Source organism: Myxocyprinus asiaticus, chromosome 4 (assembly GCF_019703515.2).
Source record: "Myxocyprinus asiaticus isolate MX2 ecotype Aquarium Trade chromosome 4, UBuf_Myxa_2, whole genome shotgun sequence".
NCBI classification, from domain to species: domain Eukaryota; kingdom Metazoa; phylum Chordata; class Actinopteri; order Cypriniformes; family Catostomidae; genus Myxocyprinus; species Myxocyprinus asiaticus.
The window spans coordinates 28068547-28086912 of record NC_059347.1 but is presented as its reverse complement, the minus strand read 5'-3'; the positions used below and the strand labels follow the sequence as shown (position 1 = coordinate 28086912).

General features: G+C 38.3%; 1 protein-coding gene across 2 annotated transcripts in view; it reads right to left on the bottom strand.

Annotated features, from left to right (window-relative positions):
- LOC127439625 (disabled homolog 2-like) overlaps positions 1 to 9714 on the bottom strand; it is a 41283-nt gene extending 31569 nt beyond the window's left edge. The window contains exon 1 of one of the 2 annotated variants that reach the window (XM_051695835.1): positions 9258 to 9714. The gene's annotated coding sequence lies outside the window, so the exon portion shown is untranslated. The remainder of the gene's footprint in view (positions 1 to 9257) is intronic. The other variant, XM_051695834.1, reaches the window with a different exon arrangement.
- Between the last annotated feature and the right edge of the window lie 8652 nt (positions 9715 to 18366).

Genomic DNA, 18366 nt, shown 5'->3' with positions numbered 1-18366 from the left:
TCTCATTTTTGTGTGAACTATTCCTTTAAAGCTGAAGGCTGATGGGGTGTTATGTTAATGCTAGTTTGCTAGAAAGAGGCAAGTCTCTATAGGCAAGATCTATAATTTGACACATCTGTAAAACAAATGTAAGCAAATTCAGTAACAAAAACAAATAATTCACAACCATTCCAATGAATACAACGTACTGCTTTTGAGTAAGCTTTTGAGTTGGACAGTCTGTTGAACATTTGGTCTAAATAGACAATTCATGCTCTTCTGCTGGCCAGTAAAACTTAGTCAACTATATGTTCTGTCCAAACATATGGTCACCATATGAGGCATACTGTATGGCTCAGTAAGTCACATTGATTAAATAGAGTTTGTCAGTAGCCAAGCATTTTTAGATGTGTAGTATTTTAGCTAAGTATCTACGCCATCCTGAAATGCAGTTGTGTAATAAATTGTCTAACAGTACTCTAACTGTATGGTGCCAAGATATTTTAAAACCCTTTACCCACACTTAGATGACATTTGTTCTTCCTGGCCAAAGGTAAGCACAAGAAAAACATAAATATTTACACTTTTCTGCTGGCCTGACAAGACCTCGTCATCTCTGTTTTTCTCTCTTTCTCCTGCCTGGCATCTCGGCAGGTCTCCAATACTGGGTCCAGGAGCCTCTTTTTAAAAAAAAATTTAAAAAAAAATACCCCCAGAGAGGAAGAAGAATGAGTATAAACACCATCTTTCCTCTTCCTTGAGTCTCTGTGCCAAAGGCTGTCACTTGAAATAAGCTATGGAGCATGTGTAAATATGGTCATGAAAAAAGGAAAGCTCAGACACATCCTCCCCAGCTCATTGCCAGGAATCTCAGACCTAACTCTGAAGGTAAACACACTGGACAGAGAAAATCTACAGGGGTGTGTTGTCAGTTGTCAACAGGACACTGGATAAATAGAGGGAACACACAGGGAACTTTATGGCACTTTTCCACTGCACGTTACAGTTCGACTCTGCTCGCTTTACTTTTCTGAGCTTGCTTTTCCACTGCAGTTTAGTGCCGCTTCAACGTGGGTGGGAATATAGGCTGATCGTCATAGTTGCGCCATTTCTACTGTCGTGACATCATCTTAAACGCGACACAAACATTACTGACCATAAACAATAACACAACCGCTAGCTGTTAGCTACTAGCTCATTGTGCTGCATAAAGCAGTTGTTGCATGGTGATTTTACACAAGTGTAACAGTTAAATTGGCCTGGTTGTTTTAGAAGCAAGCTTTCCAGTAGCTGGTCAACTAAATAAAGTGAAGCTTTCAAGCAGAATGTAGAGTTAATGTAACAAAACGTACCATCCTCCATCGTGGACTCCAACAACGGCGAGTCCAGGCACTCTCCCTCCCATTGCTCGCCAGTCTTTTGCCATAGATAGTGTCCATTTGGTCGAACCACTTCCACTTTCTTCTGTTTGAACCACTCCGGCTGTTGTGGTCCTTGATGGTTCTGTAGTCACTTTTAAGTTTTTGTAACTTTTCTCTACACTGTTGGAAGGTCCAGTGGTAGCCGTGTGCGGTCAACAGATGAGACACTTCCTGAAAGACTTTTTCGTTTCGCGTCGTTTCGTTCGTCGCTAACGAGAGGAACATCTGCACCTTGTTTACTGACCACGGCGTGGTTTTGCACACAGCCATTTCTTTTTACAATTCAAAAGTCACGTGAACAAATGATACTGCTATCGCTGTTGCTAACTTTAAAACTAGTGGGTCGATATCCCGTGTCGCAAATCCAGTGACGCTGGTAGTGGCGATTCTCTCTGACCAATCAGTGATCTGCAGGGTTTTGACGTCACATTTAGTATCGGCTTGGCTCGCTTGGAACCTCGACCGAGGTGGTACTAAAAAAAGTATCAGGTACCGGGTACTATCCACAGTGGAAAACCCCCAAAAAGCAAGCAGAGTCGAGTCGAGTTGAGCTGTACCGTGCAGTGGAAAAGCCCCATAAGTTAGCAGGAACAAGGAACTGGTTGTCCACATGCTAGACCAATCAATGTATTTAATGGCCTCAGTACACCTTAAACTCCTATTGAAACTGATGGAGAATAATGATCTGTTTGAGGATAGAGATCAGAGCAGAAACTATAGGGCAAGGGTGGTAACATCTGGTTCTTTGCACTTTAATCCATTGCCAGAGGCTTCTGTGAGTAACAGTTAATCCATGTGAATACTCATGTAATGATCATTAGTTTGAAGTTTCTCTAAGTCTCCATGTAGGTGGTGGCATACTAACTGGTTGCTGCTTTAATACTGTAGTTAATACTGTACTACGGTGGTGGCGTAAGGCGTAGTACATAGGGGTGGCGTAAAAACTGGAATGTTACTGTATTATTGTGCTCTTAACCCTCAAGTTGATCCAATGGACTGCCATTGCAATAAGTGTACTATGGATTTGTTAACAGTCAACTGTAAGCATTACTTTAAGTTGAGGATTCCAGTTAGTGATCATGCATTTTGTTGAATGGAAATAGCAGCTTTGACTTTTTGATAACAACTTTTTGGTGTGTTTCAAGGGAAAAGGTCATTTGAGTTTTGCGCAGCATGAGGGTGGGTAGATGATCTGCAGAAGGTTTGACTTGATTTGACAGACCAAATTAAGACGTGAATGGGTGATATTCTGTCACAGCGTTTTAATTAAGCACTTTTATTACAAATAACTATGCAACTTAATTATCAAAGATACAAATAATTGGCAAAATAGGAATAGCACTTCTGATTCCAGTAAATTTTCTAGCACATGACTTGTAATGATATTTGTTTGTAACATTTTTAAATTAAAATGTAACATGTAACTAGCCAATTACTGTATGACAGTCATGGCTTTGGATTCTGATGGTTACTATGGCACCCATTTGCCAATAAGACAAGTATGGGCAACTGTCTTCATGGTAGTGCAATCACAGGCTGGCTTTGCGCAGCAAATATACAATCCATCATCCAAGACACATAATCAAACAAAATGAGGGTAAAGCACACAGCACACAGCACACACAAAGCCTCTGGAGAATTTTCAAGCAAAATGACAGTAAAATTACAAACTAGATCTTTAATAATTAAAAAAACTAAAATGATAATAACCCTTACAAAAAACAATTAAAAATAGAGTTTCCGCAAACTTGTCACAAATTCACCACAAATGAGCCAATACTAATTACACATATAAATTATAAACATCATTTTATCCTTATAAAAATAATAGCACTATGATATGAAGATAACCTGTAAGACTACTCATTTACTCTACTAAAATTGACTTTAGACACATTAAAAGTACTTTAGAAAAGTTTACATTTACATTCACAGTATGTTTCTGTATTTAGCAGATGCTTTTTTCCATAGTGACTTACAAATGAGAATACAAGCAAAAGCAATTAGCCTAACACAAGCAAAAACAAACAAACAAACAAACAAAACAAAAATAAATCAAATAAAGTGGTGCTACCAAATACCATTTGAGTACTAGTATGGTAAAATGCTACAATGCAGTGTACTATACAAGCTAGTGTGTCACTACTCCAATAGCACAACAGAAGAGTAAAACCAAACCCTCTGTTAAAGTGTTCAGCCAAGATATTCATAGACTGCCCCTCATAAAACCTCTCTGGCTAGACTGGGGTATTCACAGTGTAACTGTAATACTAAGGCAGATTCTGTGAGTTATTTTTCTGTTGTAATATGCAGGTTAATACAATCCTATCTCACAGGAAATCATTACATCCTTAATATTCTCAGCATGGGGTCCCATGATGGAGATTTTTAATGAGTATAAATTAGTAAAAACATTTGAGGAGCGCAGTAAACCATAATTTTAGCACTCTGCTTGTGTGGTCGTACAGGTGTTCCAGAATGGTGACAAAAGAGGTATTCAAATGTCTGGTGTACAAACAAAGTCTAACCCATAACACTTCTGCTAATTATCTCTTAAGAGCTGGGTTCATCTAGTGACACAACAAACACTTCATGAAATACTGAGAAAATGCAAATCCTCTCTTCACACAATAATTTGGTCCAGGTAGGTGGCCTGTATATAAGCAGAATATATACAGTAAGCTGTATATACTGTAAGTTTGAATCAGCGTTTCCTGAAATTGCATTTAATGGAATGAATTGAGGATAAACAGTTGAAAAAGGCCAAGGATTGCTCAATAACTACTAAATCAACACACTAATAATTTCTGTGTTCTGTAATCTTGGACCTGGTGTACTTACAGAGTATTAAATTATGAAATTTGTGAACCTCTAAATAATGTTTAAAGAAAATGCAAAACAGCTTTTTTAGTAAAGGTTAAAGGTCTTAATAGGTCAGCAGTGCATTGACCTGGTGATTTCCAAATGTCCTGTCCAGAACAAGAATAGTTTGGCTAGGAGAGTTCACCCTGTCAAGGATCACAGCCTGATTGAAAAATTTTAAAGGGATAGTTCACCCCAAAAAAATGAAGATTCTGTCATACTTTACTCACCTTCATGTTGTTCAAAACATGTATGACTTTTTCTTACATGGAACACAAAAAGGAGATTTTCAGCAGAATGTTAGCCTCAGCCACAATTCACTTTCATTACATCTTTTTATTTTATTTTTTTACATCCTTACATCCAATTAAAGTGAATGGTGACTGTTGACTGTTGAAAATAAATATGGGTTTGGAACAACATGAGTAAATAATGACAGAGGTGAGCTGCCTTTAAGAACTCACTGCAAGAATCACTTGGTTACCATGCAGAAATGTGCACCTGATGTACCAGAGAAGAGACTCACTCACTAGTTATTGTTTTTGTAAATTAAGTGAAGCTGAGTGTTGTAAAGCCATCCATGTTTTTGTCCTTTAGCAGTGCACAGGTCAAGTGTTATCCTTGCAGATCATACACATAGCTAATGCCTCCGCACCTGGTTCAAAACCACTTTCTTGAAATAAAGGAAAAATCCCAATTTCATTCCTTTTTTAGGAGGGGGAAAGTGCAGTACAAACAAACACTTGGGACAAAGGTCACTTACCTCAGCATGAGGCCACCACAGTGAAATTCCACTCTACACATTAAAGAGCAGCCATGACTTCTCTACTCAACTATATGTCTACAATGAAATACAATAGCAGTCCATTTTGTCTAATAAAATGCCACAGAGGCAGGAAAAGACAGCAGAGTTAGTGGAGAAGACACTATTAAGAGCCAAAGTGAAGGGGAGTTGCCTTTATTTCTCTCTTTTTACTTTCCCCACTGAAATATGTTATCCTTTTTATTGAGAGAGAATGAGGGAGGTGCTGAATAGCATTCGAAATCTTTAGAGAGTTTAGAATGAAGGACAGAGGGGAAACTAAGTTGAGTGCCAACATCTGGTTCCAATAAAACTGCACCACATTGTACCAACAGGAGAAAAAAAAAAAATCTCTTGAACCGAGTCATACACAGCATCATCTTTTTGAAATGGTAATTCCCATTTTCAAACGGTTAAAATCAGTGTTGGCTCCTTGTCTTTGGTACAGTCATTTCCACGTTTTTGAGTAGAAGCACATTTCCCTTTTTCAGTAATTGAATGCATGTGTCCATTTCCAATGTGAGGAACAAAGACACTTTGCTCCAATGTTTCTAAAGGCTTCAGTTTTCAAACTTTTTGGACTTCAGACTATTTTAAAGTAAACTCACTATAAAAGGGTTACACATTCCTTCAACGTTACCAGCTTTGTGAGAGGAAAAGGAACGTATTTACTGTGGCATTTCCTCCTCTTAAAGTTCTTTGGGGGATGGTGGAGCAATAGGGAAAGGGCAAAAATGGCATAGAGGGAATAGTAGAAACTGTACAGTAGGCCTTACAGTTTAAGTCACTGAAATTTCTCTCTTCCTCTTCTATTGTCTTCTCATCACTTTCCCTCTAATGCCTACTATTGCAGTTCTCATGCTTAACGGCTTTTGTTTTCCACATCTTGCACTGCCATTAATATCAACCAGGACTTAATGACATACTGTACATTCTCTAGAACTGAGATCATACCTGGGACCAAAAGTAAAGTAAGCTAAAGACCAATGTCCCCTTTGTCCCACTAATGGACCATATTATTAAAGGTCATTACACACATGAGACCTCAGGTCTCCTGTGATTCAGCTGAAAAATCGAATTTGTGGAATAGAAAGTTCCAGATGATGCCTTTTGTATGGGAAAATAAAGGCTCTTTTCCACCTACAGGCCTGGTACTTTTCCTTAGTAACTTTCTAGGTGATAAATCTTATGAGGAACGGAACACCCGAGGAGACTTTTCCCCTGTTGCATTCGCATTCATAAAGTACCATCGTAGTGACGTCATCTAGTATCAACCATTTTTATTTCGACATTATTTGCACGTGCGTTTCAATAGCAACAACAACAACAACAACAACAACAACAACAACAACAACAACAACAACAACAACAACAACAAAATAATTCCCTGTTAAGGGAATTGTAAAATTAGCGCAATCCTCTGTGTAGCATGCTAGCAACTAACGGTGGCTGTGGAGCTCCTCTCCTTTCTCAATGCAGGTTTTTGACAAATCACAGGCTGCAGCACCTCCCACAGTCCCTATATGCCCCAAAACCATCTACCCCGGAGTAGGAGCTAAAAATGTCCCCTAAAACGGCTTTGAGGAACTATAGTTCCTTAGGTGCGAAAGGGCCGAAAAGCACAAGTCCTAGGGAATAATACCTAAAATGGGCTTTAGTACAGCCAGTGGGAAAGGTCCTTATAAAAGATATAGTCCATGACTGCCAAAAGGTTTAAAAATTCAAATTGGACAGTAAACATCAAAGAAATCTTGTTGAACTTCAGATGAAGATTAGGAGCTCTGAGCAGTCCTAGGTACTAACTGATATGGTCAAAACCTTCAAAAATCCTGAGTAAGATTATTACAGTAAGTACTGTAACACCCAATGCTATTGCATGTCTTGCTTTAGGGTAGCCTGCTTATATTATACAGTAGAAATGATTTTGTTATGTAGGTTTATGATGGTAAATGTGCATTATTGTTGGTATGCATGTGTGTGCGTGTCACAGGATGCCTTGTATCAGGGTTAGGAAAACCGAGATTATGACCAGGAGCGGATTATGACTAGCAAGGGCCCCAGGGCCAATTTTCTTTTAGCCTGCTATGAAATTAATGGAAGTCTATGAGATGTCCTCACTTATATATTGAAACAAACCTGTGTGTGTGTGTGTGTGTGTGTGTGTGTGTGTCCTAGGCTACATTACATGCTCGTGATTTCATACTTCAATTGTCAAAACTTACACACCAGCCCTTTAATCTGCTTTAAGATGCTCTCTTCTTTCTTTCTTTCTTTCTTTCTTTTTTCTTTCTTTGTCTGACTGTAAGACCTGTAAAACTTTCTAACTTCAAGCATTTAAAAGTATTTTACATTTTCAGACAAGGTTTTGTCAAACCGACATTACAATTTATCTCAACAAACTTTACGTATCTAGTTTCATCAGTATTTTTGTACCACACAAAATAAAATCTCAATATCTTCTTTTTCCCAACCACTTAAGCCAAGTTATTTTTGGTAATGTAGGGCAAACATTCAGTTGTAGCAATGAATAGTATAATAAATATTTTTGTTCTACAGCACTTTTCATACAAATTATAAAGCTTTACTCTATAAAGCCTAACATATGAAATAATAGTCCGATTTTTTTTTAACTATTTAAACCATTTGTTCTATAAAATAATGAAATCTTAAGTAAGCACACGTTGCTTCAGTTCAATAAATAATCATTTTGAAATATCAGTAACAATATAAACATTGTTAATTTTACATTATCAAAATCAGCAAAGACTTCACATCAAAAAGATGAGTGCATCACAATATGAAGGTAGCTATTTAGGAAATTATACTACAAGATCTTCCACTTCCAGAGGAGCATGGAAACCTTCACCAGCAGGCAGTAGAAATATACCACACTGCATACAACAGGGTTTTCAGCAAAGTTTTGATCATGTAGATGATGTAGAGGCTTTAGAAAGTGATGTATCAAATATGATATGCATCATAGGGTTAGAGTGGCAAAAAATGTTTTTATTTGAAACAGTAATGCACAAGTGTCCTATAAGAGGGCTGGGGGCCCTCATAGTCAAAGTGCCCTATTGAGAGGGGGGCTTGTATAAGCTGTGAGGCCCACATATTTAAGCGTATATTAAACATTTGTTTTCAAAGTTGATAGGCTGCGAGACCTTACAGCCCAGTCCCCCCCCCCCCCCCGGGCCCCTGGTAGTCAAGGGCCCCTGGGCACTGGCCCATTGGCCTGCTCCATAATACTCCTATGTATTTTTCACATTACAAACGAGTGTTACAACTGTTCCAAGCATAAGGAAAGTTGTAATTCTCTTTGTTGCTACACACTAATTGGAAAATCTAACTATGCATGTAGGGTTTTGACATATATTTTGTTGGTAGACAGATAAAGGCATCTCATGTGAAAAAAAAAAAAGTGTGCTTATTCTTGGTCTGCCCTACTACTACCGGTAGACTGAGGTAAGCTACACATAAAAGCCTTTGAGTGTGGTCTCAAAATGAAGCCTTTTCTTATGACGTGATCACTGGTAATGAATGCAAACATCTGTGAATTTAGGTCAGATCACAAGCCTTGTAATTTTCCACACTAAAGGGAACCATTTACAATCAACAGGTTCTATTTACATAGATACTGAGATCTGAGATAGATCTGTGAAACTAGATCAGGAATACCTGGAAATATCTGAAAAGGCAAAGATATATGGACGATGTTGTACAGAAAAGCCGGTAAATGCACGTTGGGTGCTTCAGCGCATCTTAAATCGTATATTAATAGAATATGCAACATATGCTGTATAAAACCTTAAAGCATATCTCACATCTGCCTGAACTGTGCCAAAGCGTCAAGACGCGTTACCAGCTGTGAGGATGTTTTGAGGATGTGTTCGAAATTCGGGAAATCAAATACCTAGACGGCATTGAGAAAGACAGAGTGAACATAACGGACCTCAAACAGAAACGAGCTCCTGGAGATGTAAATGGAAGCGGAATGGTGTTTTTTTTTTTTTCTTTTTTTTTTTTATTATAAAAAACAAATAAAAACTCCCTTTTTCTCCTTCGTTTATTCCTTTGATGAAATATATTTTACAGCACGACCCTTCCATCTCAGTGGTCGTTGGAGAAATACCACATTTTCTGTCACAGACTGAAATTCGGGCTGCACTCATTTAATGGAAAAATTTTATACTCACCTACAGATAGCAGATATTTAGCGGAACTTGGACCTTGCATACTCCTAAAGATTTTGCCGAACCGGTAGAGAAAATACGGCGAGATGGAGTCGACGCGTCTCCGGTAGTGCTGCCGGTCTTATTTCGGGATGTGTGTCTGAGGTGCTGGCGATATAAGCTCTTATTCCCGGGATGTGTGTTAAGATGTTGACGCTATAGCCTAAATGGTCTTCTTCCAGGGATGTTGGCAGCTCTGCTTTGGAATGCGTTCTGATGTTACTGCAGATTCGGTAACTCCCCCTCAAACTGAAATTTTAACCCTCTGAGGCCCAGACTGTAATGCTTTCCTGATTCACAGCCCGCTGCGTCTACACGACATTCTCCGACGCATCATCACCACGCAGCATTTCAATCAATGTTCTCAATGTGCATTGCGCCAGTTTCTCAAATCGCTCATTTATATTTCACTTTAATGCGTAATTGATTTGTCATAATTCATCAAGTGCTGATTCCCTCTAGCTCCCACCCAGACAATATTTTTTTGCTACTCTCTGCACTTTTCCCGCTATATGACAAGCAGTCACAATCGTACCAAGACATGAACACAGATAGTAGGCCTACCATTGCTGTTTTCAGTCACAGAAATTACGAAATACTTTACCATCAACAAGTTGTACATTGCACAATTTCACACTTTGAATGGTTTGAGACTCCTCAAACAAGAAAATATTTCTTTCATTTGATTTAATTTACTTTTACATTATTTATGTGATTGCCTGATCATTTGAGTATAATTCTTTAGATTTCCAGGAAGTTTTTTTTTTTTTTTTTTTTCTTCTAGATTTAGATTTTCATAGTTTCATTTTTTTCATTTTTTTTTTTTTTTTTTCAGGAAGTTTATTACTTTTATGCTGCCTTTATGTCCTTTTTTGTCCTTCTGAGTTCTGGTCACCATTCACTTGCAATGTGAGGACCAACATAGCTGAAATATTCTTCTAAAACTCTTCATTTGTTTTCTGCAGAAGAAAGAAAGTCATACACATCTGGGATGGCATTAGGGTATGAGAGAATTTTCATTTTTGAATGAATGTTACATTTATATAGCGCTTTTCTGACACTACATTCAAAGTGCTTTACACAGTGAACAGGGGACTCTCCTCAAACACCACCAGTGTGCAGGATCCACCTGGATAATGAGACAGCAACCACAGTGCGCTCACCACACACTAGCTATTGGTGGAGAGGAGAGAGATACAGCCAATAAATGGATGGGGATTATTATGAGGCCATGATTGAGAAGGGCCCAAGGGGGGAATTTGGCCAGGACACCATGGTTACACCCCTACTCTTTACAATAAGTGCCCTGGGATTTTTAATGACCACAGAGAGTCAAGACCTCAGTTTAACATCTCATCCAAAGGACAGTGCCTTTTTACAGTATAGTGCCCATCACAATACTGGGGTATTAGGACCCACAAAGACTGCATTTCAAGCACCCCCTGCTGGCCTCCCTAATACCTCTTCCAGCAGCAAACTTAGTTTTCCCAATAGGTCTCCCATCCAGGTACTGGCCAGGCCCAACCCTGCTTAGTTTCAGTGGGCAACCAGTCTTGAGCTACAGGGTGATACAGCTGCTGTATCTTTGGATGAACTATCCCTTTAAATCTACATTATTGTTAGCAGTGGCGGCCCATCATAAGAGGCAAGCGAGGCTGAGCCACCTCAAAATTGTTTTCAAAATGAACGTAACAAAAACTATTTAGTTAACAGTTTTACTAAACATTTCTTTAATCAATTAATATATTAATCTGTATAATTCAGATGCACATAATTAGAAATATTTTTATATTTTAAAAATTTTTCTTTAATGCATGGTAGCCCAGATGAGTTTAATCCCCGTATGAATCGATATGAACAGCAGAGGAGGCCGACGGCATACAGCCTCCTCTCCTTAGTAAACTGACCAATCAGAATGGATATTCAAATTACGCAACATTATTTGCTTCCATCAAAAAAAAAAAAAAATAAAAAAAGACACTGAAAAAGGATAAACGGAGACAAAATAAAATGTGCTTCCTTCTGCGTTTATAACCAATCATTATCATAGATAACCTTTCAAGCCAATCAGTTTCAGTATTATGTTAGCAGGTCATTAAGCCTGCTTGTGGTTAGCGCAACACGACAGGTGAATTTATAAATGTTCCTATTAATTATCTGTAGATTAAAAAGTGTTGGGTTGGTGATTGGTAAGATTATAACGCATCATTAGCACATCATCTATTTTAAGATATCAGGGAGAGATCATCTTTTCATGGGAGCATATTTATTAGCAAAAAACAAACAAACAACAACAACAACAAAAAAAAAGTAATAAAACAATGCAACCTTCTGTTGGTTTGATCAATCAATATCGTTTTAAATATTTGCCTCCCCAGAAAATTTCCCACAGACCACCACTGATTGTGAGTCCAGGTTTTGCTGTAGGCCTACACTGTTTGAGAGAACATTGCCCTTGTTTGGAACAATGCTATTGGAAACACTGAGAGGAATGTAGATTAATGTAATCCTTATGCTGAGTTGTTCATTTTGTTCGTTATTTGTTTTGCTGATATTTTAATTTCATATAATTTCTTTTACTCCCTCTTCAAGGATCTCATAAAACCTCAGGCCAGGGATCTGCTGCAATCATGGCCCTAGAGAAGGCAGTGCTGCTGCTGCTGGAGGGAATGTTTTCTGTTCCTTGACGTCAGTGTTAAGAATGAACAACATGTGCTACATTGAAAATAAATGCTTGTTTGTGGTAACAGTGTCACTATTTCCTTTGGCAGTTCATGGTTCATACAAAGTACTTGATCAGATTCCAGTGTCAGTCAGGACAAAACGCTTGTTTTGAAAACTCTGTCTATTAAATGCTGAATGGTTAAATGACTGAATATTAAGTGAAAGTTGAGAAACAATATTGTTTTCACCCAAAAATGAAAATTCTGTCATCATGTACTTACCCTCATTTTGTTCCAAATTTGACCTGTATGACATTCTTTCTTCTGTGAAACACACAATTTTTGAATAATATCCATGCCACTCTTTTCCATTTTGAACTACTGTATTTCTTTAAACCTCATTGTACTACCTTATATACTGTATATCACATAATGTACCATAGACTTCTATTGTTTTTATATAATGATATCTATAATTACTTTAACCCTAACACTTTTTTTTGTTGTTGCATTATTACAATTTTGAAAATCATTATTTAATATACAGTATGTATGGATTGTCTTTCCACATATAAGGACATTCCAAAAATGTCCCCAAAGGGAGGTTTTGTCCAATTTAGCTCACTTTTGGGTGCAATTTTGTCCCCAAACTATAGCTAAGTACACACACATTTAAAAGCTTTATTTGGATTCATAGTTAAAGTCAAGAATATCTTACAAGATCCAAATATTTTTTGGGACAATTTACAACAAGAGAAACTACTTACATTGTGCTCTTTAACATACTACTAATAAAATGACAGTAAAAATCACTGGAGGTAATACTAATCATTCCCAATCACTATGGGTAAAGGAAACAGCGCCTTCTCCATATGGACAAACTACCAATAACAGCTGACACAGAGCAATACTTTGCTCATACTTAGCTCTTCTTTTTTCCCAGTCCAGCAATTTGTAAACAACATATGTATAGTTTGTGTACATGACCAAGACTGCCAAAAATGAACACATGCACACATGCACACGCACACGCGCACACGCGCACACACACACACACACACACACACACACACACACACACACACACACACACACACACACACAGGTTTGTTTCAATATATAAGTGAGGACATCTCATAGACTTCCATTGATTTCATAGCAGGCCAATGATATTTTCTATTCCCTAAACCTAACCTTCCCAGAAACCTGTGCACATCAGTAGATTTAAAGGGATAGTTCACCCAAAAATTAAAATTCTCTCATTATTTAATCACCCTCATGTTATCCCAGGTGCGTATGATTTTCTTTCTTCACCAGAACACATCTAAAGAAAAGTAGAAAAATATCTTAGCTCAGTAGGTCCTTAAAATGCAAGACAGTCAGTATAAACTTCATGCATACGACACCAGCTGTTAAATTAATGTCTTCTAAAGCGACAAAATTGCATTTGGTGCAAAAAAGATAAATATTTAAGTACATTTTTTAAAACTCTAAATCATGCTTCTGGTCAGAAGAGTTATGCACGTATGATTGTAATCACATTAGCATTTGAAACACATGAGAACTGAGGCAAGTGCGTCACAGCCGGAAGAGCAGCGCTATTTACAAGTGAGAAGGAGGAACGGTGTATAGTAGCTTGGTTGGTTTTTTGTTTAGATATGTATTTATCTGTTTCTTCATATGATATATGCTTATTGCTCATATGTACAACTTGTCAAATGTGATGAAAGGAACATGATGAAATGTGAAACAGGAAAGAAACAAAAAAGGTAAAAAGTATATGAGTAGTTGTACCATTGCCCTTATAATAAAAGTAAGTTCCCTTTTTGTCTGCTGACTCATCAAACATGATAAAAGGGTCACATTCATAAAATCATTATAAAAAGGTTTAAAAAAACAAACAACTATACCAAATAAAAGCAATTAACAGGCATCAGTGCTATGTTGTTACACATTTGTTGAATAGCCCTTCATATTGTACACAGAAACTGTCACTTAGGATGATCAGAATCTGCTTGTAGCCATAGTAGGATAAAGGTCTAGATAACTCCCTTATGTAGATGCTTTTACTGGTCATTTTTCACTGTTTTCACTCTAAGTGTAACCGGTCCTGCTTGGAGCAGGTTTCGAAACGGAGTCAACCGGCATGTGAGGCGGATGCGCTAACGATGAGGCTAAAGGGTTACAGCCCCTAGCATCAGTCGCTAGTGCACCTCTTGAGGCCAGGGGAGTGAGGTTTACACATATCACACAGCTATCACAGCTGACTCCCGTTACATAAGCACAATCATGATTTCAAGATCGATTACACCTCCTAGTGCTTAACGCATATACGCAGAGCACTAAATGGTGCTAGGAAGTGTAATCAAGCTTGAAATCATGATTGCCAAGGGGACTGCTGATGTCAAGATATATAGTGAGAAAGGAGTATATTTTGGTCTGTTCTCACTCAAAACCAATTGGATCGTTCAGAAGACATTGATTTAACCACTGGAGTCGTTTGCATTACTTTAATGTTGCCGTTATGTGATATTTGGACCTTCAGAGTTCTGGCCACCATTCACTTGCATTGTGAGGACCTACAGATCTGAGATATTCTTCTAAAAATCTTCGTTTGTGTTCTGCTGAAGAAAGAAAGTCATACACATCTGGGATGGCATGAGGGTGAGAAAATGATGAGAGGATTTTCATGTTTGGGTGAACTATCCCTTCAAGACACTATTATATGAAAATTAACTCCTCAAAAAAGAAAGCAATCTCTTGTAAACAAGGCTTGACAGTTGGTTTGATCAACACCAGACATGCCTTCAAACAATGAAGCTATCCATCTTCTAAAAACCCTGCTTAGGGAAGCCTTTATTTGGACTAATATGAAGCCAAGTTACCATAGCAATGGGTCTATAACAGGGCTGAAAGCCTAAAGCTTGTTTTACTATTTGTCTTTTCAAATAACAACGTATTCAGTGACAACTTGCCAGACATCTGAAGGTGTTTTTCTGGTTGTACGTAAAAAAAAAAAAAAAAAAAAAAGAAGAAAGAAAGAAATTCAGAAAGGAAGTGTGGATGGAAAAATTTAGTGGGGATGGAAAATTCTTTATAGGAAAAGCATTTGGGGAGAGGATGAAATGTGAAGGCTATGGCCAGCCATTCATCCAAGACTCCCTGAGTTCACTGGTCAGTTGACGTTACCTCATATTTGACAAGAATCCCTTCAATGGGTTGCCGTTTGCCAAATAAAGGCCACATTCATTGGGTCTGATGCTGTTGCATTTATGAGAGGAAGAAGCCAGTCAATGTTAAGTGTGTACAATGGTCCAAGTGTGTCTTTGTTGCTGAATTGTATTACACCAAATGTTTGGGGGTTATGAATGAGATGCTACATCAAAGGTATTTCCTTCGCAGAAGATTTCCTGTTCTGCTTTATCACAAAGGATCTATTAATCTGCTATCATTGAACACAAGGCAACCCAGTATACTGTGAGTCAATGTGAATGCACTAAGAGTCTTTTTGGATGCAGATAAGATTACAAAAATTTGTGACATTGCAATAATTGTACAATTATTACAATGATTTGTAAAAATAGCATTTGTTCTTATTAAAACAAAGATTTTAGGATTTTTGTGATTGTATGTTATAGGAATGTTAAATTCTGGAAAAGTTAGTTTTTTAGTCAGTCATTCTTTAATTTCCCACTTGGCTGAAATCAGTAGTTCAGAGGAAACATGACAGGATACAAGCCTAGTTCTTTGACTGAGAATCAGATACAAATACATTCTCCACATATAGTCCATTGAAGAGCTGCAATGTGCTTCCTGAGTTCTTTGCGCAGAATGCTGATATATTACATTCCAGGAGCCAGTAAGAAACAGACATGTGACAAGTTTACACTACTCTGTGAGAGTTTGTGGAAGTGTGGTTGCTCATCATGAAGAGAGCATTAAATCATGAAGTTTCATCATTTCCCAAAAATATGCTTTCTCACTCATCTCTCTGAGGAATTGTTGTAACAAATACCTAGAAATGTTTTTATAATCCAGTGTGCTGTTCTCTACATTGTTGGGTACAACCTGAACAGGAAACAAGGACTTTTCCAGTAAGTCTTATGTTGTTTTGTATGTAATTGCTGAAACTGTTGTGTGTTTCTGTGAGTGTGTCTGTATAAATCTGTGTTTGTTTGCCACAGTCTTTTTCTATAAAGTCATCTCACAAGTGAACATTGAACAACCCACAGCTTGTGCCAAAGTGGTGAGGAATGCCTCAGTGGATAACAGATTTTACATAACAATTTCCTTCACAAACTCAAGCAGAACAGTACATCAACAGCACTCTCTCCAGCCCAAGAGAGGCTACCCATCTCCACAAGTGTTTCGGGATTCTTAAAGTCACTTAGTGTTTTCAATGTCCTCTCAGAGGAGGTAGCCAATAGTCCTTCTCTTTCTGAAGTGTGAGGCCAGGCAGCCTAAGGATCCTGGCTTGCGCTGCCGATCAGCAAGCACAAAGGACTTTAAGCATGTATGTGTTTTTGTGGGTGAGAGTGTGTTAAAATCTAGTGGAGACAACACTGCCCAAACATGAGCAAAGTACATTTTTACACCAACTAGTGGCTGTATTAGTGTATTAGGTAGAGAAATCTGGCTTGCTGCCCAGGGTACAACAGAGGCTGCCTTGTTGAATGCTGAATAAAGTGTACAACAGTGTGCAGCACCCCTCTCCTTCTAGTCCAGTAAATCATTTCTATGCTTGTTGGAGAAAAAAAAAAAAAAAAAAAAATCATACAGACACACATATGGAACCTGTTAGTGTGCTAGGATAACATTCACTAAAGCCAAGAGCAATGGTATTGTGGAACTATATGGCACCAATCCACACAAGAGATATTTAAAGGTGTGGGAATGCTAAGAAAGAATAGTGCTCTTGTAAGTGTGGTTGGTCAGTGTGCATGCAGATTTTTGAATTATTCTGTGGAAAAAGGGATAAAACACCTCTTGTGAAGGCACTCAGACAAATGGCAATCCTAAACAAGGCATAGCAGCTTCACCTTCTGAGGAAATGCAACAAGCTGGTTTTTCCACAGTACCATTGAGAGTATCTCGAGTGCCGACATTACCATCTGATTTGGTGAAGGAACTGTTCAGGACAGATGAGCCACCCAGGGAGATCACTAGGACAGATTGACCAAATGAGGACATCCACTACAGCCACTCACACAACACGGCCTTCACCATCATTCAGAATCCCAAGTGCTCATGTAATAGTCTCGTCTGCATTAACAGCATCCATAAACTCATAGATTAATTTGATTTTCTAATCTTAGATTGTACAGTGACAGATGCTTTAATGACCCCACCAGAAAGGCTTCGAGGCACTTGAAATATACAGGTGCATCTCAATAAATTAGAATGTCGTGGAAAAGTTCATTTATTTCAGTAATTCAACTCAAATTGTGAAACTCGTGTATTAAATAAATTCAATGCACACAGACTGAAGTAGTTTAAGTCTTTGGTTCTTTTAATTGTGATGATTTTGGCTCACATTTAACAAAAACCCACCAATTCACTATCTCAAAAAATTAGAATATGGTGACATGCCAATCAGCTAATCAACTCAAAACACCTGCAAAGGTTTCCTGAGCCTTCAAAATGGTCTCTCAGTTTGGTTCACTAGGCTACACAATCATGGGGAAGACTGCTGATCTGACAGTTGTCCAGAAGACAATCATTGACACCCTTCACAAGGAGGGTAAGCCACAAACATTCATTGCCAAAGAAGCTGGCTGTTCACAGAGTGCTGCATCCATGCATGTCAACAGAAAGTTGAGTGGAAGGAAAAAGTGTGGAAGAAAAAGATGCACAACCAACCGAGAGAACCGCAGCCTTATGATTGTCAAGCAAAATCGATTCAAGAATTTGGGTGAACTTCACAAGGAATGGACTGAGGCTGGGGTCAAGGCATCAAGAGCCACCACACACAGACATGTCAAGGAATTTGGCTACAGTTGTCGTATTCCTCTTGTCAAGCCACTCCTGAAACACAGACAACGTCAGAGGTGTCTTACCTGGGCTAAGGAGAAGAAGAACTGGACTGTTGCCCAGTGGTCCAAAGTCCTCTTTTCAGATGAGAGCAAGTTTTGTATTTCATTTGGAAACCAAGGTCCTAGAGTCTGGAGGAAGGGTGGAGAAGCTCATAGCCCAAGTTGCTTGAAGTCCAGTGTTAAGTTTCCAGAGTCTGTGATGATTTGGGTTGCAATGTCATCTGCTGGTGTTGGTCCATTGTGTTTTTTGAAAACCAAAGTCACTGCACCCGTTTACCAAGAAATTTTGGAGCACTTCAGGCTTCCTTCTGCTGACCAGTTTTTTAAAGATGCTGATTTCATTTTCCAGCAGGATTTGGCACCTGCCCACACTGCCAA